Source organism: Neofelis nebulosa, chromosome 10 (genome assembly GCF_028018385.1).
Source record: "Neofelis nebulosa isolate mNeoNeb1 chromosome 10, mNeoNeb1.pri, whole genome shotgun sequence".
Taxonomy (NCBI): Eukaryota; Metazoa; Chordata; class Mammalia; order Carnivora; family Felidae; genus Neofelis; species Neofelis nebulosa.
In genome coordinates this window covers 58551423-58576703 of record NC_080791.1, presented here as the reverse complement: position 1 = coordinate 58576703, position 25281 = coordinate 58551423, and the positions used below count along the sequence as shown (strand labels likewise).

General features: G+C 52.7%; 1 protein-coding gene across 2 annotated transcripts in view; it reads left to right on the top strand.

Moving 5' to 3' along the window:
- ARHGEF17 (Rho guanine nucleotide exchange factor 17) overlaps positions 1 to 25281 on the top strand; it is a 58870-nt gene that overhangs the window by 4266 nt on the left and 29323 nt on the right. The gene's annotated exons all lie outside the window — the stretch shown is intronic.

The following is a 25281-nucleotide window of genomic DNA, read 5'->3' as shown; positions in this document are numbered from 1 at the left end:
TAAGAATGTTAATGACACAGGGCTCCTGTCTACTCAGGCCCCAAAGGCTTGTGCGGGTGCTGATGTCAAAAGTTCTTGTCTGCTTCGAGGTATTCTTGGTGATAATTACAAAAGGTTTCATCTAGTCCTTAGCTATTTCTCAGGGATTGGTTTTAGAGATTCCTGTCTGATTCTTTTTTATAAATACCCAAGGAGGTGTGAGAGTCTTTCCTGAGTCTTACTGCCCTATCAGCCAGCCCCTTTCTAGGATGTTAGGGTTTGGGGCCCACAACTGACATAGGTCTGTACTTCCTCATGTGGTTCTTCTGTGGCAGATCAAAATGTGGGTTTGTTCCTGGGCCTGGGAGAATTGGAGAGGTACAGGCATTACTGATGGAGGAGCAAAGAAGATTCCATAAAGTACACTGGTGGCCCTGGCCTTTCTCTGTGACTCAACCTCTCCATCTGTAAAATCACGGATTGTGGACAAGGTGCTACTTGTCTCCATCCAGCTGGTGCTGCACAAATCTGACAGTTCATAGGTTGGAGTTGAGGCCCTCTTGGTGCCTGTGGTCTGCCAGAACCTCTTCTGATTAGAGTGGGGGCTTGTAGGGGAGGGCAGGGACAGAGAAAAGGCTGCTGAAGCTCAGCAGACAGGGGCCTTGAGAGAGTTTGGGAGTGGTTTCAGCCCCCACAGGCAGGGCTGCCTCTCTGGGTCAGGGTGGGAGCACTGTTCCGCCATCCTGCCAGCTCTCATCTCTCCCACCCCACCCCCTTTCTGGTGACTGAAATGCTTCCCCCTTCCTCTGCCAGACCCCAAGCCCTGGGGACTCAATCTTTCTGAGGGCTCTCCTGCCTTCAGATGTCCCTGGAGTTTTGGCTGTGGGTTTAGATAAGTTCTAGGTGTCATGATGCCCTGGCATCTGACTTAGAAGGTAGATTCTGGGTGTTGGGTTCTGGGCCTAGTGTGGGGATGGCTCAGGGTTATTTCAACCATGGCCTGCATTCCCACTGTGTTGTGGGCCTGTGTGAAGAGCCTGGAAACCCTAAACCCTGGACTAATTTGGTCACTCCCAGTTCCCAGCACTCTCACGGCCCCTCTGAACTCTTTCTTTGTTTCTCTTTCCTTGTCTCTGTTTCCCCCTGGTCCTGGCTCTGGTGTCTCTCACAGAGACCACAGAGAGAGCCAGCAGGCAGGGAGTGGGGAAAAGGGAGCCTGGTAGGACAGCTCTGATGCCCCTAATTTCAGAGCCAGCTGTCTTTGGAACATAGGGGTGGGGGAGGGCATGAGCAAGGGCAGCTCCTGCCCAGGCCCCTTCCCCAGCTGCCTTTCCCATATAATTATCTCCTCTGGGAGCCTTGAAGGCTAAATTAGGGAAGAAGGCAGAAATGAACCAAGGGACTCAGGGAAACTGGTGGGGGTGGGGGTGGGGGAGATGCTCCTGAGAAGAAGCATTAAGACCCAGAGAGGAGGTAGGAGTTTTTGCAGAATAGGTGGCTTTTGGCCTGCCTTCCTTCATATTGTTTGCCTGTCCCACCCGACTTTGGCAAGAAGCTTAGCCCCCTCCACCACCATGTCTGTCCATAACACAGGCTTCTCCCTGTCCAACACAGAGCCTCTCTCGGGCCTCCAAAGCTTCACCTACTCTAGCCCTCCCACTTTTGTACACCCAGCTTGATGTCCCCTCTTGCCTTGTAGAGGAGAGAATGAGTGAGTCTGTCTTTGGAAGAGCAGAGTTTGAGCCTAGGCTCCAGATCCCATGTGGGCTAGGATCAGTCACACCCCTGCTCTATACCTCACTTTCCCCTTCTGTAAAATGGGGGCAATGAGGGTAATGGTTTCTGGCAGGCTATTATACGGTGAGTGGCTGGTGTGATCACTTCCTCCCTGGGGGCAGGAGAGAGGGAAAAAACAGGCTCCACTCCCCCCTCTGCCATGCCCGCAGCTCTTCTCAGTGACCGGCCTGGCCCTTCCTCCCTGCCCCCTACTGGTTTTTGAGCACAGGGCTGGGCACTCTGAGCCTCAGTATAACCTGGTAGACTTGAATTGGTTCAAAAGAGATTCACCATCCCCTAATTCCCCAACCTCTTCATAAAGCCTGGAGGTTCTCCTATCTGCTAGCCTCAATCCCTTCTGCTATCCCCTTCCTTCTGCCTCCAGGAAGATGGGGAGCAGCTGTTCACCCCCTCCTACTGGCCTCCACGGAGGAGACAATGTTCCCTTGTTTCAGGCCTGGGGCTCCAGTCACGCTCCCTGGGCTGTGGGTGGGGATGGTGTGGTGTGAGCTCCAGAATAAGAAGGGAAGAGAAGAGGCTTTCACACTTTGCTGATGAGGTAGAAACTAGGCTGAACCCAGCCAGGGGCTAACAGGAGAGTCCCTGGGGAGCAGAGGTGGCCCCTGACCCAACCCAGGCTTTGAGGAGTCCCTCAAACTCAGGTCTCTCCCAGCCCAGAGTCTCTATTTGCCCTCTGCATGGTGTATCCCTATTGGGAGCAGGTGGCCTGGGTACCAGGCCTGGCTCAGCCTCTAACTTGCTCTGAGACGTGGACAGTCATCTTGGCCTCGATTTTCCCATCTGTACAGTGGGATGTTAGACTGCGTGGTCTCGAAGCTCTGTAGGGAAGACAGCCTGCAGAGTGGTCAAGGGAAACAGGAAGTGTTGGAGTGTTGCTGGAAGAGAAAGAAAGCTCTGTGCAACAGCTGTGAGAGCCTAGGAGCCCAGGGAATGAGGAATAACTCGTGGTCATTTTGTTTTCTGAACACCTGCTTGCGTATCTGCTGGGAGCAGGCAGAGCTGTTGGAGCCTCCGTGCCCTGCCCTGCCACACCCCTTGTCATTTCCACTTACACCCACAATAGCCTGGATGATCAGACTCTTCACTCCAGTGCTTCCCCTACCCTGGCCTTCAAGTACTGAGTCTTGTAGCCCAACTTTCTGCCCTCAGGTACTGATACCTGAACACATTTGACAAATGTGACAACTATAGCCCAGAAACAGGAAACGACTTGTGTCTCAGAATCCTAGATGGATTGACTCACAGAATTTTAGCATACTGGACTAGCAGTTAACAGTGGCTAACATTTATTAAGTGCTTACTATATGCCAGATACTCGGAATGTTTCATTCTTCAGATGTGGAAACTGTGAGAATCTTCCAGTGCTGGATTCTTTGAATTGCAGACTGTTAGATTCCCACCGAGTCCTAGAATATCAGTGTCTTAGAGGTGAAGGAGCCAAAGGGATCCCTGTTTCTTGGTGGGACTGGCCTGCCATCTGAGTAAGGGGCGTACAGTCAGGGGGTACCTGGGGCGTGTCACCTGCATAACCCTAATAGCCTGAACACCTTCCCGGTGGTTATTTAATTCACTGGGACCTGGAGGTGGAGTGGAACGAACTTTGAGACTCAGTTCTGAGAACACTGGGTCTAAGGTCACATGGCAAGGCAAGCCACAGCTGGGCCCAAGCACCAAACCCCTGCCCCAACAGACATGCCTCCCCCGCCACCCCACCCCGGCTTGTCCGACTTGCCCGGCTGCAGCCCTTCATCACCTTCCTTCTCTCTGTGTCCCCTTGGCAGGGAACCCATGGGGGTGGGAGTTCTCTCTTTTCCCTCCTTGGCTCTTTGCTGTGATTTTTCCATGGAAACTGGTTCTGGGAGGGGAGGCAATTAGGACATTTGGAGTTCTGAGCGATACCAAATATCTATAATTAAATGTCTTGTCACCCAGAGGAGAGTGGGATGGGGAGGGCAGGCAGAGGGTGGTCCCTTTCTTCTGTTTATTCCCCCCTCTCCCACCCCCAACTTCCCCCCGCCCCACCCGGGCCGACTCCTTCCTAAGGGCCCTGGACTATCGGAGGGAGTACAGTCCAGGAATGGGTCCCCCACCAAGAATGGAAGAGTTGGGGGATGGACCAGGGTTGAGTCTGACATTTTTCAGCCCCACATTTCCAGGACCAGCTGGGTTTGGGAGGCTCTGTCCCCAGCACCCTCCCAGTGTAGGGACTTGCCCTTCCTGCTTCATTCCTTTCCATCTGTGATCTCAGGCTATACATGCTGCCCCACGGTGGGGTGGAGGCACCCCCAGGCCTGGGGAACCAGACACTCAGACCATTCAGAATATAAAAGCAGACTTAAGGGACTGAAGGATGTTGAAGAACTGGTCTGGGGGCTGGCAGGGGAGACTTCTTAGAGGTGGCTATGCCTGGAGCCTGGCCTTGAAAACTGGAAGAATCTGTATAGCCAGAGAAGAGAGGGAGGGGTTCTAGGAGGAGAAGGGCACAGTGATGAGCAAAATCTAGGAGACAGGAAAGACATGACAGGTTGTGTGTGGTAGGAGTTTCTATCAGAGACTTGGGTGACCCATGATAGAGCAATGCATTCAGCCCTTTAACAAATACTTACTGAGCTCCTAGACATACCAGGCACCCTCCAGGGCCCTGAGGACACAGTAGCAAACAAAACAAAGTCCTGGCCTCATGGAACTTCCAGACTAGTGAGGAGACCTCACTAGGGGCTGGGGAGCAAAAGAAAGTAGGTTAAGGGAGCAGGGAATGACAGGGAGAAGGTACTATTTCAATTTTTTTAAAAAATATTTTATTGATTTTTGAGACAGAGACAGAGCATGAGCAGGGGAGGGGCAGAGAGAGAGGGAGACACAGAAACCGAAGCAGGCTCCAGGATCTGAGCTGTCAGCACGATGCAGGACTCGAACTCACAGACTGAGATCATGACCTGAGCTGAAGTCAGATGCTTAACTGACTGAGCCACCCAGGCGCCCTGAGAGGGTACTGTTTTAGATCAAGAAGTCTGGGAAAGCCTCTCTCAGGAAGTGAGATTTGAGCAGAGGCCTGGAGGAAGTGAGACAGCAAACCAGCTAGCCGTCTCAGGGAAAGAACATTCTGGGCAGACCAGCTAGCCGTCTCAGGGAAAGTACATTCTGGGCAGAGAAGAGCAGCAAGTGCAAAAGCCCTGAGGCAGAAGCGTGTTTGAGAAGTTATCCAGAGGACTGTGTGGATGGAGCAAAGTAGGAGATGAGGTCAGAGAGGTCAGGGAGGGTGGAAGTGGGTCAGGGTTGAGGTAGATCTCATAGGCCAATAGGAGGACTTCAGCATTTACTCGAAGTGAGCCAGGGCAGGCACTTTGGGAAGGTTGTGAGTAGAGCAGTGACCTGATCCGACTTAGGCTTTCACAGGTCTGCTCTGGCTGCTCTGTCGGGACCCACGGTGGAAGCAGGGAGGCCAGTAAGGAGGCCACTGGAATATCTGGGTGAGAGCTGATGGTGGCTTAGGCTGGGACAGAGGTGGTGGGGTAGTGGGTTTCTGCTGCAGCCCAAAGGGTTTTGTGAGGGACTGGATCCCAGCGTTCAAAGTGAACACAGAGCTACTGTGGCACCCATTGCTGGGCAGTGTGTGAGGGGTTGATTAGGGTGGGGAGGGGGAAGTTGATAAAGTCCCCAGGGTGTACTGGGGCTGTAGGCTGCACTGACTGCCCCCTGCAGACCTACATTGGCTTGGTTCAAAACACAGGAGAGGGGAACCACCACAGGGCCGTAGTGAGGACAGCCACAGTGCCATATCCCACTGGTGTCTCCTCTACAGCCACCATGACACCCATCAGCTCCAGCTTGCATTTTCCTGAGACCGGGAGCTCATGCCACCCCATCTGGTCCTCCAGCTAGTTGGGCATTGCCATGGTCCCAATATATGGATGAAGAAGCAGGCCCAGAGTGGACAGAGGTTTGCCTAAATGCCCTGTGGCTCAAGTATGGGATTTGGCCCCAGGTATCCTGACTCCCAGGCCATACGTTGGCCCCACAGAGTTCCCACTGAGCAGAGTTGGCTGGAATGGCTGTGTTAGGGTGGGGGAAGGGGGAGCCCATGTTTCCCAGAAAGGCTTGAAGCCCTGGCGTACTTATTGGGAAATGTGCCCAGGCAGCCTGGCGCCTTGCTGGCAGGCCCTAAAACAGGGGCTCTGGGTCTCTTGGGAAGCAAGAGCCTATTGGAGCCAATGCCCCTGCCATGGGAGTTGATCCTCTCCCCCCACTTCCACCCTAAGCCTCTGGGGCATTCCAGGGGTGGACTGAGGCAGAGGAAAACTGCCAGGCTGCTGGGCCCTGGGCAGTGAGTGAGCCCCAGCCCATGACATGCAGGGGCCTGGAGCCCCAGCCAGGGTATCTGAGCTCCAAGAGGGGCATCTATGACCTCCCCCTCCAGTAGCTGTGGGAGGTCACCAGGAATGACTTGGTAGCACATAGAGGCTGCACTAGGGGTCAGGAGATGGATTCTGGTCTTAGCCTCTCCATTTTCCTGGTGTGTGGCCTTAAATAAGTCCCTTCCCACCAGAGCCACAGATTCCTCCATGCTCTTGGGCACAAGGATAAAACCTCCCCACAGGGCTGTTGGCAGGGGCAATAGCTTTCCTCAGTAGATCCCAGTTTGTAGACTGAAGTTCCATTAGGCTGCTGAGGAGACTGAGGCTAAGTGGGGCTGGGCCTCACCAGGTCCAGCCCCCAAGCCCTTTTCCTTGCCACCAGCTGCTGTTCCAGGCTCCGCCACACACACAGATGAGGCTCTCCCCACACTTGTGGCAAACTGGGGGGCTTAGTCTGGGGTGATGCTGTTGCTGCCAGGATTTTAAAAGTTGGTCCAGGGCATGGGGCCGTCCCTGGGCTCTGAGACTCTCCCTAGGCAGGGAGAGAGTGCGTGCGGAATCTACACAGGCACCTGAGGTCAGAGGGACATGAGCTGATTCCAGTCTAGGCTGGCAGACAGGTGGTATATTGGTTTCCTGTTGCTGCTGTGGCAAATTACTGCACATTTAGTGCTCAAAATGATACAAATATTATCTTACAGTCCTGGAGGTCAGAAGAAATGGGTTTCACTGGGCTAAAAATTAAGGTGTTAATAAGGCTGTGTTTCTTCTAGAAGCTTTAGGGGAAAACCCATTTCCTTGCCTTTTGCAGCTTATCGTGTCTGCTGGAATTTCTTGTCTTGTGGCCCCTTCCTCCTTCTTCAAAGCCAGAAGCATCACACCTTCAAATCTTTCTCTCACTCTATACCTCCTGCCTTACTCTCATAAGGACACTGGTGATTACTTTCGGCCCACTTAGATCATGCAGGAGAATTTCCTCATCTCAAAATCCTTAATCGCATCTGCAAAATCCCTTTTGCTATGACAGGTAACATATTCACAGGTTCCAAGGATTAGGACATGAACATCTTTGGGAGTCATTATTCTGCCCACAACAGGTGGACAGAGGGGCCAGGCTGTTGGTTCCTGAGACCAAATCCCCCCTAGGTGCTGGGCATGAGGCAGAGCCTCTGAACACAGGCCCACTACATCTATTGTACATTCATTCCTTCCGATGTTCATTTGTCAATTGTCATTCATTCATTTTGCAGTCAATTGTTGAGACCCTTAATGGACAGTAGGGACACACAGGGAAAGCTGGGACATCATCCCTGCTTACCAACGCTTTTCAACAAGGGTGCTAGTCCCCTGAGGTGGGTGGGATCGAGAGGTTGGCTGAGCACTGGGAGAGGGACAAAAGTGGGTCACTTATGGATGGGCTTGGTTTTTAGGGGTTGCTGGCCCTGAGCTTGCTGACTAAAAATTGGGATGAAGCAGCTTCCAAGAAGGGCAGTTAGCAGAGGATTTAGAGGCAAGGCAAAGAGGGAAGTTGAGGGTCTAGGGAGGGAGTGGGAATTACATCTCTGTCAGGCTGCTCTAAGTGACCTTGGATGAGGAAGAGCTCCCTCACCTCGTGTGCCAGGAGCTCCATGTTGGGGATTGGTGACCTGGTGCTGTTGGACCAGAGGATCTGTCAGGTTCCTTCATGGCCTGAGAGGCCGAGGTGCTTCCCAGAACATGGTATGTGGAGGGTAAGGAGCACTGCCCAGATCCTTTCATCCCCCAGGCTGGCTTTGAGACCCAGGGCAAGCATTTACAGACTCCTCTGCATTGCCCCCTCACTCCCCCAAGGATTATTGTTGAGATTAAATGAAATCATGCCAAGAAGGCTTGACACATAGTAGGTGCTCAAGAAGTGTTAGTTCCTTCCCTCATGACTGAGAGGCTCAAATGTTAGGATTCTAAGATTCTAATAGACATTGACTCCGGAATGCTCAGCATCTCTTTCCAGCCGTGAAGCAGAGGACAGAGCTCTGGACAGGAGAGCAGGTAGGGTCCTGACTGGGTAGGGTCAGTGGCCCAGTAGCCTGGGACTTTGGAGGGGGCAGGTGGGCAGAGAGAGAGAGGGGCTGGGCATTTGGGTGGAATCCAGCTCCCCCTCTTCTTTTGTTACCACCAGCCCCAAACTGGGAGGCCTAACAGAGCCAGAGCCCTCTCTGGTCAGAGCCCCAGACCCATTTGAACCTGCCTCTGAAGCAGGGTTCATAGCCCTTCCAAGCCAGGGGGTCTGAGGGTCTATGTGCCTGGTGGGCTTTGGGGTTGGACTGATAAGGGTTGACATGTCAGAGTTGACTCTAACTCACTCATTGGGTGAAAACTAACAAGTCATTGTATCTCAGCTCTGAGCCTTAGTTGCCTGCCCTGTCAGTCCAGGACCCTAGATGTAGAAGCTCTCAGAACTGTGGCCACTTTAAGGGCATGTGCTTTTGAGATTGCCAGTTAAGAGTGTAGAATCTTGTGGTTTCAGGATGAAGGATTCTGTTTTTTTCCAGGAGTCCATACCTCTTAGCTTGATTTTGTTTGTACATTTGAGATGGTTACTTCTTGGTTCTGAGATTCTGGGGCCAAGGAGAGGCGGGGCAGGTCCTGGGCCAGTAGGGGAACTGTGTTGGAGGGGGCCAGGCTGAGGGAGCAAGCACCAGGTTGGTGTCTGTTTCCTGTTTATTGGTTCCCAGGGGGTGAGCAGGCCCTGCCCCAGAGCAGCATGGAGCAGGAGGGAGGGAGGCGGGCTTGGAGGAGGGTGGGGGGGGGGGGGGGGTGGGGGTGTGGGGGGGGTGGTCCTGGCTGCCAGCCAGCCTCACAGTCTGGCCTTCTGGGACTGTTGAGACCCCTCCCCCTGAGCCCCCTTGAACAAACATCCAGTCCTTTCCCAGGACAGGGCACTGAAGGTCAAGGAGCAGATGTGGAAGGGAAGGGGTAGTAGGACAGGAAGGGACCCTTCCCCCCCGCACCCCCCCCCCCCCCGCCACTGGCCCCTCAAAAATCATACTGACTCCATCTTTCTTGGCTGCCTGTGTTACTGAAGTCTCACTTCTGGTTCCTCACTGTTCCCCTCTGTCTCTCCCTCTCTCCTTGGTGTGGGGCATAGTGGTGAGATGTCCAACTTCTTGGTAGGCTAGGAGGCAGGAAGAAGAAGAATAGGGACAGGGCCCTCAATGCCAGGAGGTCTGCCTGGAAGGATCTTTAGAAACCAGTGATGTCTTCTAACCATCCCTTACCCTAGCATTATTCAGAGGCGATGGGAAACTGAGGCCCAGCAAGGGGAGGGGTCTTGTCCAAGGTTGAGCCATAGTAGACCAGGAGCAGCAATCTGCCCTGTGCACCTCACTGCTGTTCCAACCCCAAACTTGGATCGCTGGGTGTAAGGGGGCACTGGGAATTCTTGAGGGGGAGGGTGGCATGGCTCACTTGGCATTTTAGGGAGTTGGACTAAATGAGGCAGGAAAAAGAAGCCTCGATACATGTCTGCAGAAAGGTCTCTGACCAGAGCACACAGGGAAAGGCTGTGTGTACAAGAGCCAGGTTGAAGGCCTTTGGTGCCAAGTTAAATGACCTGGGCTTTGTCCTGTGGGCAGTGGGGAACCATGAAAGCTTAGGAGCTAAGGAGGAGCAGTGCCAGATGGACACATTAAAAAACATCCTCTGGTTATGGACTGGAGAAAGCAGGTGATGAGAAGCCCAAGCTAAGGGGTACAGGTGATGTAGGGATGGAGAGAAAAGGATGACTAGGGAGATAATTTGGAGGTAAAATCTGGCAATTTAAATTTAGGCTCAAGGGCCCTATTAGAAACTGGGGTTGGGGGGGGTAGTGGGGCCCATCTCCCTTATTTGAATTAGAGAATGTGGCAGTGGAACAGAATGCAGGGTCCTCTGAGCAGAGCAGACCATTCCTCTGCATTTGTAGAAGGGTAAGGGGGCTCTGAGCCAGCTCAGGTCTTTGCCGCTGTGCCCCATAGGCATCCTATCTAACTTCAGTCCCTCCTGCTGCAGCGGAAGTGCCTGCTTCTCAGTGGGGTCACCAGAGAACAGCAGAGCTTCAGGCTACACCCCCAATCCCACTCCTTCTGGGAGTGGCCTGGGTAGGGAGCTTGGGGGGATGGGGAGAAGGGGCAGGCCTGTGCTGCCTTGCTAGCTATGACCCAAGACCAGTCACTCAGCCTCAGTCTCCCCATCTGTCAAGTGGGAATCCTAGATGTGGTGGAGTCCAGGAAAGCTCTGCACTGTGCAGGCTCTCGGGAGCTGGCAGTAGAGCAACTGGTGTGTGGACAGGCAGGCCATCTTGCTAGCAGTGCTTACAGTGGGGCCTACAGTCAGAGACAAAGTATCCTTGTGATATTTGTACCAGACTCCAAGACAAGTGCTGTTCTGTGGCCCTGCAGTCCTAGAGGCCTTCGTGGAGAATAGGGCAGGCTGTAGGGAGAGGAGTAACTCAGATTTGGGGCCTGATCTGAGCCTCAGTTTCTTCACCAGATGCCTAAGTACCCTTCTAGCTCCTTGCTGCGCCTGGGTCTCTTTTCCCCTCCTCCTGGACCAGAGCTTTCAGGCTTCTCCCCAAGGCCAGCGGGGGCGTTGCCTGGGGCGGGTGAGGAATTTCCGAGGGAACAGCTAAATTCAGCCCCGCACTAAAAATAGTCCTGGGCCTGGCCCCAAGGCTAGAGGAGGAGATGGGGGGGGGGGGAGAGGGGGGGATGGAGGGAGGAGGGCGGGGCAAGCCCTTATCCTGCCTGCCCCACCTCTTCACCTGGACCCAGGGCCTGGGCTGTGGAGGACCTCCTCCCTTGTCCACTTCTTACATCAGGCCTTTCCCTTACTGGAGTTCTGGGCTTTCTTCTCTCCTCCCTTCTCTGTCCTTCTCCCTGCCTTCCTCCCCCAGCCTCGCCCCTTCTGGCTGTGTCTCTTCTCTATATCTCCCTGCCTCTGACAGAGCCAGACAGAGGCCCCTGGCCAGGACCAGGCCTTCACAAGAGGGAGGTGTCCTCTTGGCATCCCAGCCTAAGTATCAGGAACCACCCCCGGCTCCACTCACAGATATTGCAACCCCTTTCTTCTGGGTGGGGCGGGGCGGGGCGGGGGGGGGGGGGGCGAACGAAAGAACTCAAAGGTTCTGGGGTGTAGAGATGTGGGTGGAGCCCCTGGTTCATCCCGTAACCCAGTGCATGGTTCTGGTCAGGTGGCTCCACTCTTGCCAAACCCTCCTGTTCCTGGCACACGGGGCATCAAAACACATTTATTAAATAAATGTCATGGAGAGAGTGGGGAAGGCAGGAGGAGAAGAGCTGGGCCCTGCCCTTGGGGAGTTCCCAGGCTACTCTGAGCTCTTCCCACCCCCTAGATCCAGCCCTGTTTTGGCTCTGCCCCAGGGATCACAGGCCTGAGCATCCAGGCAGGTGAGAGCCAGCAGATGGGCAAAGGGTGCTGTCCCAAGCCAGTACTGAGTTGGGGTGGGAGGGGGGAACTAGACACTGAGGCCCAGCAAAGGTGAGGTTCCTAGCTCAGGTCACAGAGCTCAGAAGGAGAGACATGGTGGTACTGGAGGCTAGCCTGGCCTCACTCCAATGCTGCAGGAGTGAATTTTGACTAATTTAGCAGGGAGATCAAGGAGGAAGCGGATGGAAAGTCTTAGGAGGTCGAGCCCACGGTATTTGACTGAATATGGCGCGACTCATGGCTGAGGAGTCACAGGTAGTGGTAGCAAAGCTTGTCAAGCTCTTCCTGTGTGCCTGGCACTGGTCTGAGCACTTTCCATGCATTCACTCATTCAATCTCACAACTACCTGTGGGGAGGTGCTATCATCCTTGTTTCCAGATGAGCCTGAGGCAAAGCATGATAAAGTACTTTGCCTGGGTTAGGGAAGCTAAGTGGGGAATGGTTGTTGAAACCCAGACAATCAGGTTCCAGGATCCATGAACGTCACCCAGGCTCCTGGCTGTCAGGACTGCCTGGGTGGGCAGTGGTGCCATCACCAAGGTGACTATGTGGGAGGAGAGAGTAGATTCCTCTTTGCACATAGGAAACCCACTGACTGGATTTGCAGCACACAGTCCTAGCCCCAGGAACTAGCACATAGTGGTTGCTCAGTAAATACTAGTTGAATGGCTTACTTGCATATGAGGGCCCCTTGGGGTGCAAGAGGAGGTGATGGGCAGGCAGAGGGAATGAGTATTTCCTCCCACCACCTGCCCAGAGACCTTTCTCTTGGTGCTGGAGTGCAGCTGAGGTAGGTGCTGGGCTCCCTGCTTGTAGAGAAAGCTCTGGGTTGGAAGGGCGCTGAGATGAGCAACAGGCAGGGGAAGGAGGGGTGGGTAGGGGCAGGCCAGGCAGTGCTGGCGCGGTCCTGCCTGCAGTATCTGGAAAGCAGATCTCTTGGGCCATGGCCGGCGTGACTCAAATGGAGACAAAAAAACCTTCCATATTTGGACAAAGAGCCCAGAGAGGCCCGGACCCGCAGCCAGCCCAGGCCGCCTCCCCCCACCCCCGTCTCCCTCTGGGCCCCTAGCCCTGAGCCCTGTCCCATGAGTTTAACTCTTGGGCCTCAGGCAGCATTGTGACCTCCTCCCCTGAGTCATAGGGCCACCTTCCATGTGGCCAAGCCTGGGCCATGGGTGCTGGAGAAGAACCACCCAGCGTTGGACCCTGAGCTTGGGGTGGAAATGCAGAGAGGAATCCTGGCAGATCCTGCAGTTTAGAAGGATCACAAACAATTCACATGCCATGGGGTGAGTTGACTGTAGACCCCCACCTATCCCAGCATCGGCAAAGCAGAGGTACACAACACGTAGGCATACGTGTGTGTGCGCGCGCACACACACACACACACATTTCTTTTCAATTCCTAGCAGACTTCTGTATTCCCAAAGACATTTATGCAGATATCAGCAGTGAGGACCCAGCCTGAGAACCTCTCATACGTTCCCTGGAGCAAGCTTTGATGACAGCAAAGTTGGAGTAGATACGGGCAGCCAGATGTCAGCTTAACAAGTAATGTAAATAGTCATTATCCCTCTGGAGCGATGCAGACGGAGCAATTCATCTCTGCACCGAAACCCCTGAGTGCCCAACGTGTGAGCTGGGTTGTGCAGTGGATGCCAGAACCAGGTGAATGGGGAGAGGGCCTCAGCCCACTTTCTGCCTGGAGTGGGACCTTATTCCCAGGGGGAGGACCCACATGCTCACTGTCACTGGTGGAGTAACTGAGCTGACTACACAGCTTCCCCGGTTTTTCTAATTAGCCCTGGTAATTAACTCTGGAATCAGCCTGGGTAATGTGTGTGGAGAGCCCAGGGTAACCTTTAAAATTCATTTCCATTGTCACCCACTGGTACCTACATGGGCAGGGTTAGCATGTGGGCTATAGGACAAACAGAAAGAGGTTCCTACCCCAGGAAGAGGTGGGGAGACTTGTCTGAGAACTGAGGATCAGAAGGAGGCCAAGGTGGGTGAGGGTCAGGGAGGCTAATGTGGCTGGAGCCTTGAAGAACCAGCAGGACTGACTGGCAGAAACGAGGCCAGGCCTTTCAGTCAGAGAGAACCAGGAAGGTAGAGAGGCCTGTGACGGAATGGTGTGTCTAGGGTGCCATGGAAGCTCCTGATTTGTGGAGAAGTCAGGTGGGTCCTGGGGAGTCTAGAAGGCCAGACTTGAAAGTCTGGGGTTCATCTCCGGGAAGTATTTCCAAACTCTTAGGAATAGTGGAAACCTTTCTTCTATAGGACAGGTCAGCTTGGAACCTGGTTGATTTAAGTGAAGGTGGGGGCATGTCTGCCCTCTTGATCACGTCTCCCTCCATGTACTTCCATGGAGCCCCCTAGGACTTAGGCAGAGGCTGCCTCTGTTTGGGGCAGATGGGCCTTGGCATAGGGGTTGCAAGCAGGACAAGCCTCTCCCTTCAGGGAGCCTCCTCCGGCTCAGAAGTTCAGCCCAGCCAAGCTCCCCAGGGAAGGAACAAACCCTGTTGGGACCATGTTTCCAGAAGTATCCAGGATGATGGAGCACCCCACCTTGGGGCTCCTATGAGCAGGCAATGTCCCCCAATAGGGGCCTGTAGAGCTGGGCTCTACCTGATGGGGAAGATGACCTTTTGGATGGTGGGAAGACCCTGATTGTTGACTGCTGCTGCCTGGGAAGGTACAGGCCCTTTGAGGGGGGTAGGAGTTAGCAGCTAGCCATGATCCCAGTATGGGAATGCTGTCTGGCTCAGCTCCATCACTGACTGGGGACAGGGGGAGGCAGCGGGCAGGTAATTTAGGTTAGAATTGGAAAGATTCCCCCAGAGCTCAGAGTAAAAGGAAATGTGAACGGACATTGGCAGGAGAAAGCCTGAGCTCTGAGCCTGGCAGATCCAAGGCCCTTCAGAAACCAGGCTTGGCCCATCTCGGGCACTAGCCTACCTGGCCTGCTACACAGCTTAGGCTCCCACTTCTTTGGCCATCAAAAACATTGGATGAGTCAGAAATTGCCAAGCATAAAGACAGGATGATGCACCTTGCAGAGACCAGCATATGCCAAGGCCTGGTGTGTAAGAGTGTGATGGGTTGGAGGAATTACTATGGCATGAGCATCATGCAACCAGAGTATGATACAGGTGGGTAGAATTTGACTTGATGCTGATGGGTCAGCAAGGGCCAGTTCATCCAGAGTGTTTGGGGTCAACCTGAGTGCTTACACTTGATCCTACATCCAGCTGTGTTGGTACAAATGGTTAGAATAGATTGGAGCCAGATGGCTTAAGTTCAAAGCCTGCTCTTCCTCTTAGCTATATGACTGTGAGCAAGTACTTAATCCCTCTGTGGCTCAGTTTATGCTCCTGTAAAATGGGGATGATGATGATGACGTTCATTATAGGGTTTTTGTGAAAATTAAATGTGATAATGACTGTGGTGGCTGGGCTGGACCACTGACCACAGGGGATCAGTGGGAAATCATAAAGTTGGAAGGAGAGAGAAGGTGGCCTGGCCTGGCCTGGCTGAGGAAGGGCCCCAGGGATGGGGAGAAGTGGATCGGATCACCAAGAATAGCCTAGAGAGTCATCTGTGGGGGAGGGGGACATGCTGAGTTCCCTGGGAGAGGCTCAAAACATCCCCCCCAGGCAGCTGCCATAGGAAAAGAGCTAAGGGGCTTTGTGGAGGTGGGGTGGGGGTCTGTGGGCTTGGGAATCTGCTGGATTCTCCCTGGCAGAAATTCCCACCCTGCTATAAAGTTGCCTATGGATGATCTCACTTTACAGTCAGTATCTATGGCCCAGAGAGAGACAAGATTGCCAGGGTTGCCCAGCAAGTTCTAGCCCCAAGTCCTTCATCTAGGCTGGGGCCTCATTTCCAAGCTTTGGCTGGGTGGAAGCCTAGCCCTGACGTCACTCAACCTGAGGAGGCGTGGGGGCGCTGAAGGAGCAATTTGCCAGTTCTCTGCAGAAAGGGCTAGGGGCTTCCTCTCTGGCTGCAAGGTGGGCAGGGAACGTGTCCTGTATGAGACCACAGGTGACACGGGAATTGTGCAAGAGGAGACCGCCTGGGAAACTGAAGAGAGAAAGCAAAGACAAAGGCTTCCAACGCAGCGTCCCAGAGCAAACCACTTCTTTCATCTTGTTTTTAGTCACCGGGAGCCCCCTTGGGACCTGGTCCTGTGCGTAGGCTGGAAACACAGGGCAGTGCCAGGGGTGATCAGAGGCTGCTGCCCAGAGGCTGGGGGAGCCCAGAAAGTCCACACTCTGGAGGGGGTGTACAGAAGGGACAGTTTCTGAGAAAAAGGCCAAAGCTAAGCTTTTGATGGATGAGAAGGAAGATGAGGTTGCAAAGGCTGTTCAAAGCTGACCCTGGAGCCTGGAGCAGGCAGCAGGTGCCAGATTGTAAGGTGAAGTTTTTAAAAATTCAATGTAGGTATTTAATATTTTGAATAGATAATATAGTCACATGGTTAAGAAAAACCAAAAAGGGTAAAAAGTCAGGGCGCCTGGGTGGCTCGGTTGATTGAGCGTCTGACTCTTGATTTCGGCTCAGGTTGTGATCTCATGAGCCCTGCGTTGGGCTCCACGCTGCCACGGTTTGGGGTTCTTTCTCTTTCCCTCTCTCTCTGCCCCTCTCCCCTCAAAATAAGGACATAAACTTGTTTAAGAAAAGGTAAAAAGTCTGCTTCTCACCAGCTGCCTAGTACCTACCCTGTCCCACCCAGGACACCCCGTTATTAGTTCTTGTGAATCCTTCTATATGCAAATACCAGCAAATGCACTGTCTTTCCTTCACTTTCCACACAGAAAGAGGCACACTGTTCACACTATTGTCTACTTAATGAGATCTTTTCCCAGATCTTGCTTTATCAGTGCTTTGAGAGCTTCCACAGTCTCTTCTTGTGCTGTGTGGTGTCCCATCACACAGATTACCACATCTGTATTTAGCCACGCATTAAAGGATGTTTAGGATATTTTCAGTCTTTTCCTGTTACAAATAGTGCTGCAGTGAACAAGCTTCTTCAGAGCTTATTTTGTACATGGACTGGCATATGTTTAAATGTTTTTTTTATTTTTTATTTTTATTATTTTTTGAGAGAGAAAGAGAGAGAGAGCGCGCGCGCGAGCGCGCGCGCGCGAGTGAGCGGGGGAAGGGCAGAGAGAGAGGGAGACAGAAGCTGAAGCAGGCTCCAGGCTCTGACCTGTCAGCACAAAGCCCAATGTGGGGCTCGAACTCATGAGCCATGAGATCATGACCTGAGCTAAAGTTGGACGCCCAACCAAGCCACCCAGGCGCCCCTAAATTTTTTTTAACATGTATTCATTTTTGAGAGACAGAACAGTGGAGGGGCAGAGAGAGAGGGAGACACAGAATCCAAAGCAGGCTCCAGGCTCTGAGCTGTCAGCACAGAGCCCAGTGTGAGGTTTGAACCAACAAACCATGAGATCACGACCTGAGCGGAAGTCAGACGCTTAACCTAACGAGCCACCCAAGTGCCCCTGAACTGGCATATGTTTAGAGCAATTTCTTAGGGGTTGAATTGCTGGGATGAAAGGTATATGGTTATGACTTTGATGCTTTACAGAGGGGTCCATTACCAGAGTAAGAAGCCTGTTTCCCCACAGCCTCACCAAGTGGGACCTGCAGTATTTTCCCAGTCTGAGAGGTGAAATGGTATCTCAGGGTAGTTTAATTTGCATTTATCTTACAGTAAGGCTGAGCATCTATCTTTCCAGATGTCCAGGAGACATTTGGATTCTCTTTCAATGAATTGTTCATATCCTTTGCCCATTTTTCTCTTGGGTTGTTGGCCTTTTGTTTACCGATTTCTAGGAATCTTAGTATTAAGGGGTTTATTATTTTCTGGGTTATGAGTTGTAGATATTTTTTCCAGATTTGTCACTTGATTTTTGACTTTGTTTATGGTATATTTTTGCCATGCAGAAGGTTTTGTTTTTATGTGGTCTACTTTATCAAGCTTTTATTTTAAGACTTCTGTATTTGGAGTCACATTTAGAAAGGCCTTTCCCACTCCAAGGTTATAAAGCAGTTTTCCCATGTTTTCCTCTGGTGTTTTATTTTTTCTTGTTTTGTTTTACATTTAAATCTTTGACCCGTTTGGAATTTATCCTGGTGTGTAGTGTGAGTTATGGCTCCAACTCTATTTCTTCCCAGAACTGGAGTATCTTTTCCAGGTGGGTGTGAAGGCCGGAGGCTGTAGCTATTGAAGGTCAATGGCAGAGTGGTGAGAAGGGCTTGGGGCAACAGGAGTATAATGTGATAGACAGAGATGGGGCATAGGCTGGTGCCATAGCATTCTCAAAGCCTCATCTCTGCTGTATGACATTGGACAAGTCCCATCCCCTCTCTGGGCCTCGAGTATACCTAGAGTATAGCCGAAGGGGCCCTGGATATCACCCTGAACCCAGGGCTGACTGTGAGGGAGGAGATGGCCAGCAAGAAGGACTGTCCTGAAGGCAGGGGCACAGAGGGTGGTGGCCATGGATCCAGCACCCACTGAGGCTGGGCTGAAGTGGAGGGGGTTGGGGGGCTGGCAGCAGAATTGACAGTGTTCCTGGAGTGGGCAGGCAGGAAGACAGAGAGGGGCGGGCACCCATTTAAAAATACCTACTGCAGCCTGGCACTGCAGGCAGGGGTGGGGGGCAGGCCCTCTGCCAGCCTTCCGGATCCAGGAATGCTGAGGGTTGCTGGGGCAGGCACACTGTCAGTTAGTTGTCTGAGGACTGGGGGCCCAGCCCAGCTGTAGCCGTATCATGGAGGTCCTCTTCCCTCCACCATGCAGCAGGCATCCTTGTCCTCTCCAATGGAGAAAGAGGGACAGACCACCCTCTTAGGGACTACTCCTGGTACTGCCCTGGACTTGCTGTGTGACCTGGGGTCAGTCCCTGTCCGCTGGGGTCTCTATCCATCAAAAGGGGCGGTTGGACTTGCCTGGTGTGCTTCTGCCATCCCTGGCCCTCACCCAGATTCCAGTTTGGGTTCGAGCTGGGAGGGAAGAGCTTGAGGTCCTTACCTCTTCCCCCTTTACAGATGGGGAAACTGAGGCCATGGAGGGGACCCTGACCCCTGCCCTGCCATTGCTCTTCTTGGCTATCTTGGGCCTCTGGACCCTCCTCCCTGCCCCCACACGGCCTGTACCAACTCCCCACCCCCACTCCTGGGCCCCAGTGGTCAAATTCCAGGGCTGCCATTGCCATGGCAACAGTGGGCTCACAGGGCCCCTCCTCTCAGGGTTCTCTACCAGGCTGTTGTCCAGGGAGGAGGCAGAGAGGGCCTCCCGCCCCTGGGGGACTAGAGGGGATGGGGGTGGGGTAGGGAGGAGGTCAGACCCAGCTGGTTTCGCATTTGTTTTCCAAAGGAGAAAATGGAAAAGGCACAAAGTGCTGCCAGCAAATGCTACTCTGTTGTTATCCCAGACACAGTGGGAGGGACAGAGGTGGTCACCTGGGCTGGGGACAAGAGAGCCACCTAGAAAGCCTCTTCCAAACTTGCACTTGGAGAATCGCCCCATGAAGGGTCTGAGACCAAGGTTTTTAGAATGGGAGATGGAAGATCCTTCCCCAGGTCACCAGCATCCAGTGCTAATGCTGCCTAGGGACTGAGGGGCCCGGCCCATCTTGGGCTTTCTTCCAAGCAGACCTGCCCCATTGTGGAAGGAGTTACCATGGTACCATTGGAGGGGGTGAGCTCCTGGGCCCTGGGGTTATACAAGCAAGGACTGCCAGGGGATGCTTACCCCGGGAGTGGGTTGGTCCACTTGACCTCTGAGATGACCTGCCTTCTGAGGTTCTCTGGTTATTCATAACCATCCAATATTTATTGAGAGCTCTGTTCCACACACTGTGCTAAGTAAGCCCTTTATATTCTGTATTCTATAGATGAAACCGTAGCACAGCTGTGGGCCTCCTGGAGGTTGGGGCAGCCACCAGCACAGTGTAGTCTCTGTATATGTACATATACATCCATATGTATGTCTGCGTATGTATATTTTGCAACGTGGAGATGGTGCAGTATGTATGCTTCTTGCTTCTTTCACTTAATATTACACTGGACATTTCTCCGTGGCATTTTATTTTATTTTATTTTATTTTTTTTTCAACGTTTTTTATTTATTTTTGGGACAGAGAGAGACAGAGCATGAACGGGGGAGGGGCAGAGAGAGAGGGAGACACAGAATCGGAAACAGGCTCCAGGCTCCGGGCCATCAGCCCAGAGCCCGACGCGGGGCTCGAACTCACGGACCGCGAGATCGTGACCTGGCTGAAGTCGGACGCTTAACCGACTGCGCCACCCAGGCGCCCCTCTCCGTGGCATTTTAAAGAACTCCATAAGTGCATAATTCACACAGCTTTGTGGTCACTTCCTGCTGTTGTGAAGAAGGCAGTGTGAGTATCCTTGTCCTCTTCTGCTGCTGCTATCCCCTGGACTAGAAGATGCCTCCTCTCCTGCACCGAGGAGTAGATGTGGATATCCCGACCCTGGGGTGCCCTGTGGGCACAAATCCTGTCTGCTATGAGACCTTGAGCCCAGTCCTTAACTTCTCTGTGCCCATCTCCTCTTATGTACAGCAGGGTAACAATAGGGCCCACCCAGGAGGCCTAGCTGCAGATTAAAATAAATACTTGTAAACAGCATGAAGGAACACCTCCAGATAGATTAACTTCTATTTGTATGCTATTGCTCTCTTTTTGTCCTAGGCACAGCAGGTTAGTGGCAGAGGGGAGGATTTGAGCCCTAGCCTTGCCACCTCAAGAACCTGAGCAAGTTATGACTCCCCACTGAGCCTTGGTTTCCCCCCTGAGTTGCTGTGAGGATCTGATGAGATTAGGCTCTGCAAGCATTTTGTAAACTGTAAAGTGCTGGATGATGGATGCCACTTATTATCTGTATCAGGAGAGCAAGGCTGCAACTCCAGAAGCACAAGGCTGCTCAGAACAGAAGGGGAGTCACCAGATCTGGGATATCAGGACAGCTTCCTGGGAGTTTTAGTCCTGGTCCTGGGGGCTTGGGACAGTGGAGCCTACCTAGGTAGACCTGTCTCAGTCTGACTTCCAGCTGTGAATCCTGTTGCGTGTGCATGCACATACACATGCACACATGGGCGACTATGGCTGCCCAGGCATTAGGACTGGTCACTAGTTGCTGATACAGAGCAGCAAGGCTTGGAAGCCGCTGGTAGGCCCAAGCTAAAGCCCATTTCTACCAGCATGGCCCAGACCCAGTGACAGCCCCTTGGAGGCTGGGGTGGAGGGATTGTTGAACAGACCGTGTTCACTGTCCCTGGGCATCTTGACCACCCTGGGCTTGTCTAGTATGATGGGAGGAGCTTCCCTGGGCTCTGGGTTGGGTCAGGGTACACAGGGTGTACTTTAGGGCCAGAGTGACTGATGAATGCAACTTGCTCCTCTCCTGGGGTGTCCCCTGGATCTTGGAATAGGGTAGGGGCAGGGGAGGTTGGGGCCTCAATGCCTCCCAGTGGGTTGGGCCCCTTTGGACAAGATTTAGTGAAAGAGCCCCAAGGGCCCAGTTCTAGCCTCAGCTGACTGCCTGCTGCCCTGGGGGATCTCAAGACCCTTTCCTCTCTGAGCCACATTTGCCTATATGTAGAATGAGAAGGAATGGTCCTGTCTCTGGCTCCTTCCTTCAAGGAAGGCTTGAACATGGGGATTCTAAGGTTGCTGTTCACATTCATTACACAGAAACTTACTTTCATTCATTCACTGATTCACAAATACGTACTGGGCACTTACTGTGGGCCAGACTCTGTTCTAGGCACGGATACTGAAGTCTGCAAGTTCCAGAGGGGAGGAAGCACTTCTGCCTTTGTTCCAGCACCATCCACACCTAGAACAGAGATCAGATTAGTAGGTTGGTAGGAGCTGATAACACCTCAAGCTTCCCAGGCTGAGCCGTTGGTGGTCCGAGTATAGTTTCTATTTGTCTGCCGGGCTTTGAGAGCCCCCAGGATTATATCTACAACTCAGGCAGGCCCTGCCCCCTCCTCCTTGCATCTCAGCTCCCTGGGGCTCTGGCCTGAGGCAGGCCTGGCCTTTCCCAGGGTGCCTGGCCAACAGCCCAGTGAGTCATCTTCCGCTCTAGAGGCAGGACACCCCATCCCACCCTGAAGACACACACAAATGGAGCCCACCTCCCCCCTCAGCTTGTGCCTGGGTTCGAGGGAGGGAGGGAGCCCGCGGGAGGGTCTGGAAACAGACACTGGATAACTTCCGTTCCCACGATCCCTTACCCCAGCCTCCCTGCGTGCTAGAGAACTGGGTGGAAATGAGGGAGGGGAGCCCTCCTTGGCAGAGCACCTACTGTGCAGCAGGTGTTCACTCTTATTTTCCAAGTGGGGAAACTGAGGCTGAAGGGAAGGAATGTTTGCAATAGCTAGAAAGTCACAGCCCTGGACCCAGACCATAGGGGCCCAAATCCCTGTGCAGTGTTCTTTGCTGTGCAAGGTTTGGACATTTTGAGTGAAATAATTTATCAAGCTCAGAGGAGAGGGTTCTGGGAGGTAATCTCACACACAGGTTCTGAGCTAGGACTGGGGCGACAGGCCAGACCACTATTGCGGGCAGAAGTGTGCGCAGGGGTGGGTGGGTGCATTTCCTGGGAGCTAGGGTTGCCAGATTTAACAAATCCTGCTCTAAGGCTTCATTAGATTCCCAATGGTATCCCTGCTCCCCACCCCTGGCCGCCAAGAGTGGGCCAACTTGGCCTCTCAGACTCAGATGTAGGTCCCGGAAGATCTGGGTTTCAGTTTCTCTACCTGAAAAGTGGAGATGACAGTCTAGCCTCTCGGGCCCTGGAAATGAGTAAATTCAGAATTTCTTAGCTGGTCAGGAGGTGTTTTTCACATCTGTTGGAGTCTGTCTATCCACCTACCCCCCACCTCCTGCTTCCGGCCATTATCCTTGATGTTAAGAAACTCTTCCTTCCCAAGCTGGAAGGTCCAGCTGTATCTTCTTGAAATTAAGTGTCAATGGGGGAGGGCAGAGAAGAATAAAGGGAAAAAACCCACATGAAAAAAGACCAGTTAAATTCAAACCACATGCCCCACAGCCTCTGCCATGCAGGCCTCTGCTGCCATCTGTGGGTGTCTGGCAAAAGTGCAGTTCTGGAGCCCAAGCTTTCTCACTAAGGTCCTGCCTGGCACAGGAAATCTAGGAGGATGGCCAGGCTGTCCATTGGCTGTCTCTGGCGTGACCTCACTTACCACCTCCTTCAGGGAGCATGGTGAGGAATTTAGAGTCCACTCTGAACCCTGATCAGAGGGGGACCTGATCCCAGACTGGGGAGCAACTCTGCTTAGTCACAGAGCAAGTCAGTCATTTGACACATATGTGTTGTGCACCTAGTGTATGTCAGGGACACAGGTATGAACACAGAGAGACCTGGTCTCTGCCTATTTGGACCTTATAGTGGTGGAGGTGGCGGACACAGAGAGACCTTCCTCCTATTTCCATGTCTCCTATTGTTGCCAATCATCCAGGAAAGAGAATACAGCTTGTATTCTAGTTCAAGGGATTCTGGGCTTGGCTTGACTCATTTATGTGCTCTGTGACCCTGGTGAAGTCACTTGACGTGACATCAAATCCCAGCTTTGCCATGTCTAACTTCTTGACCTCGGGCACGTTGCTTCAGTTCTTGGAGGCTTTGTTTACTCATTTTTAAGATGGAGGTAAGATTATCCATAACTTAGAGGATTGGTGCCAGGATTAAATGAGATAATGCATGAGGAACAGCACCTCACTAAACAGGAGCTGGTAGTAAAAGTAAGACCCCACCAAGGTTGTGGGGAGTGCACGTCATTCCTGGAGGCCCAGGAGGGGCTCAGGAGTGCAGTGGGTGGAGGTGTCTCTTCTGGGTTGAGAGGTGGCCGGCACAGTTCATCAGCCAGAAATTGGCCCTGAGCCCCAGCACAGGGAGTGAGAGCTGCCACCTTGAACCTCTTGTCAGCTATCAGGGTCAGTTTCTAGAAGGAGTGGTGAGATTTTCTAGTGCTGCTGAGGTTGGAGTCCCAGCTGGACTCCTCTAGGCCAGTAGATGAAATCTAGGTCTGTGCAGATATTATCCTCTTCCTTCCTTCCTCCCTTTAGGAAATTAAGAACCTTGGGTTTTTACCCCAGCTATGCCACTTATTGGCTGTATGGCCATCATTACCTCTCTGAGCCTCAGTTTCCCCAGCTAGGTAGCTCTCACTCAGTCTTTCATGCAGTTGCAGCCACATAGTGACTGCGCTGGAATTACCTTGAAGGCATCCTCATTTGTAGGTCTGGCAATCGTGCTGGCATTTGGGTGGGACCTTATCTAGGTGGTCAGCTAGAACACTATACACAGGCCTCTGCATGTGACCTGGGCTTCCACACAACGTGGCAGCCGGGTTTCAGGAATGAGTGACCCAAGAGAGCAAGGTGGAAGTACATGGCATTTTTATGGCCTGGCTTTGGATGTCACATAGTATCTTTTCTGCTATATTCTGTTAATTGAGGCAGTCACAAAGGTCAGCCAGTTTCAAGGGGGAGGAGACATAAACCTCATCACTCTATGGAAGAGTGTCAGTACCACACTACAAGAAGAGCATGTGGCATGGAAAATATTGTGATAGCTATCTTTGAAAAATGCAATCTGCCAAACCTTCCTGGGGGTGGTTAAGAGGATAAAATAAGACTGTGATGTAAAGTCTTAGCCTGTGCCTGGCACATATTTAGTGCTCAGGAAACAACAGCTATAGCTTTTTTTTTTTTTTTAAGTTTATTTATTTAGTTTGAGAGAGAGAGCATGAGCACGTGCATGAGCAATGAAGGAGCAGAGAGAGAGGGAGAGAGAATCCCAAGCAGGCTGTGCACTATTAGCCTGGAACCCGGCATGGGGCTCGATCTCATGAACCGAGAGATCATGACCTGAGCTGAAATGGAGAGTCAGACGCCTAACCAACTGAGCTACCCAGACTCCCCAGCTATAGCTACTTTTGAATATTATTGAAGTGGCCCTCACTTTTCATTTCTGCCATGGAAGCAAACGGACTATCACCCACTGATGGGCTGTACAGTCACATGGTCACAGAAGACCACTGACAAGAGTATACACAGACATGTGGGTGAGTCCGCACAGATGAGACACACATTGTGTCACTCACAGTCCCACCTCCAGGTGCACACAGTCCCACCTCAGCAGGGCAGTGGCCTTCCTGTGGCAGGAAGGACCTGAGGCTCCTTCGGTCCTTGATCTCTCCTTCCCATTCCCAAACATATTCCCCAGAATTCTTGGACCCACGCTGAGCAGCCAGTCCCGAGGGAGCTCTGTGGCTTGGACACTGCCCTTGAAGTTGCCTATGAGGCTTGGGAACTTGGTGGAGCCTTGAGAGGCTCCTCCTTCCGGAAGAGAGTGTCTATAGGGGATAGGCCATGACCTGGGAAGGCACGGGGAAGGGACAAATGACAGGAAGAATAGGGAAGGGGTCTCAGACAAGAACAGATGGAGATACTGGTGCCCCAAGAGGAGAAGTGGCTTGTTCAAGGTCACATTACTAGTAAGTGGTAGAGCCAGGGATGTGAGGCCAAGCTGTCTGGCTTCAGAGTCTGCCCTCTTAATTTCTATGCCAAGAAGTCCCTCTTTTGGAACTTTGGTCTCATTGATGAACCTGAG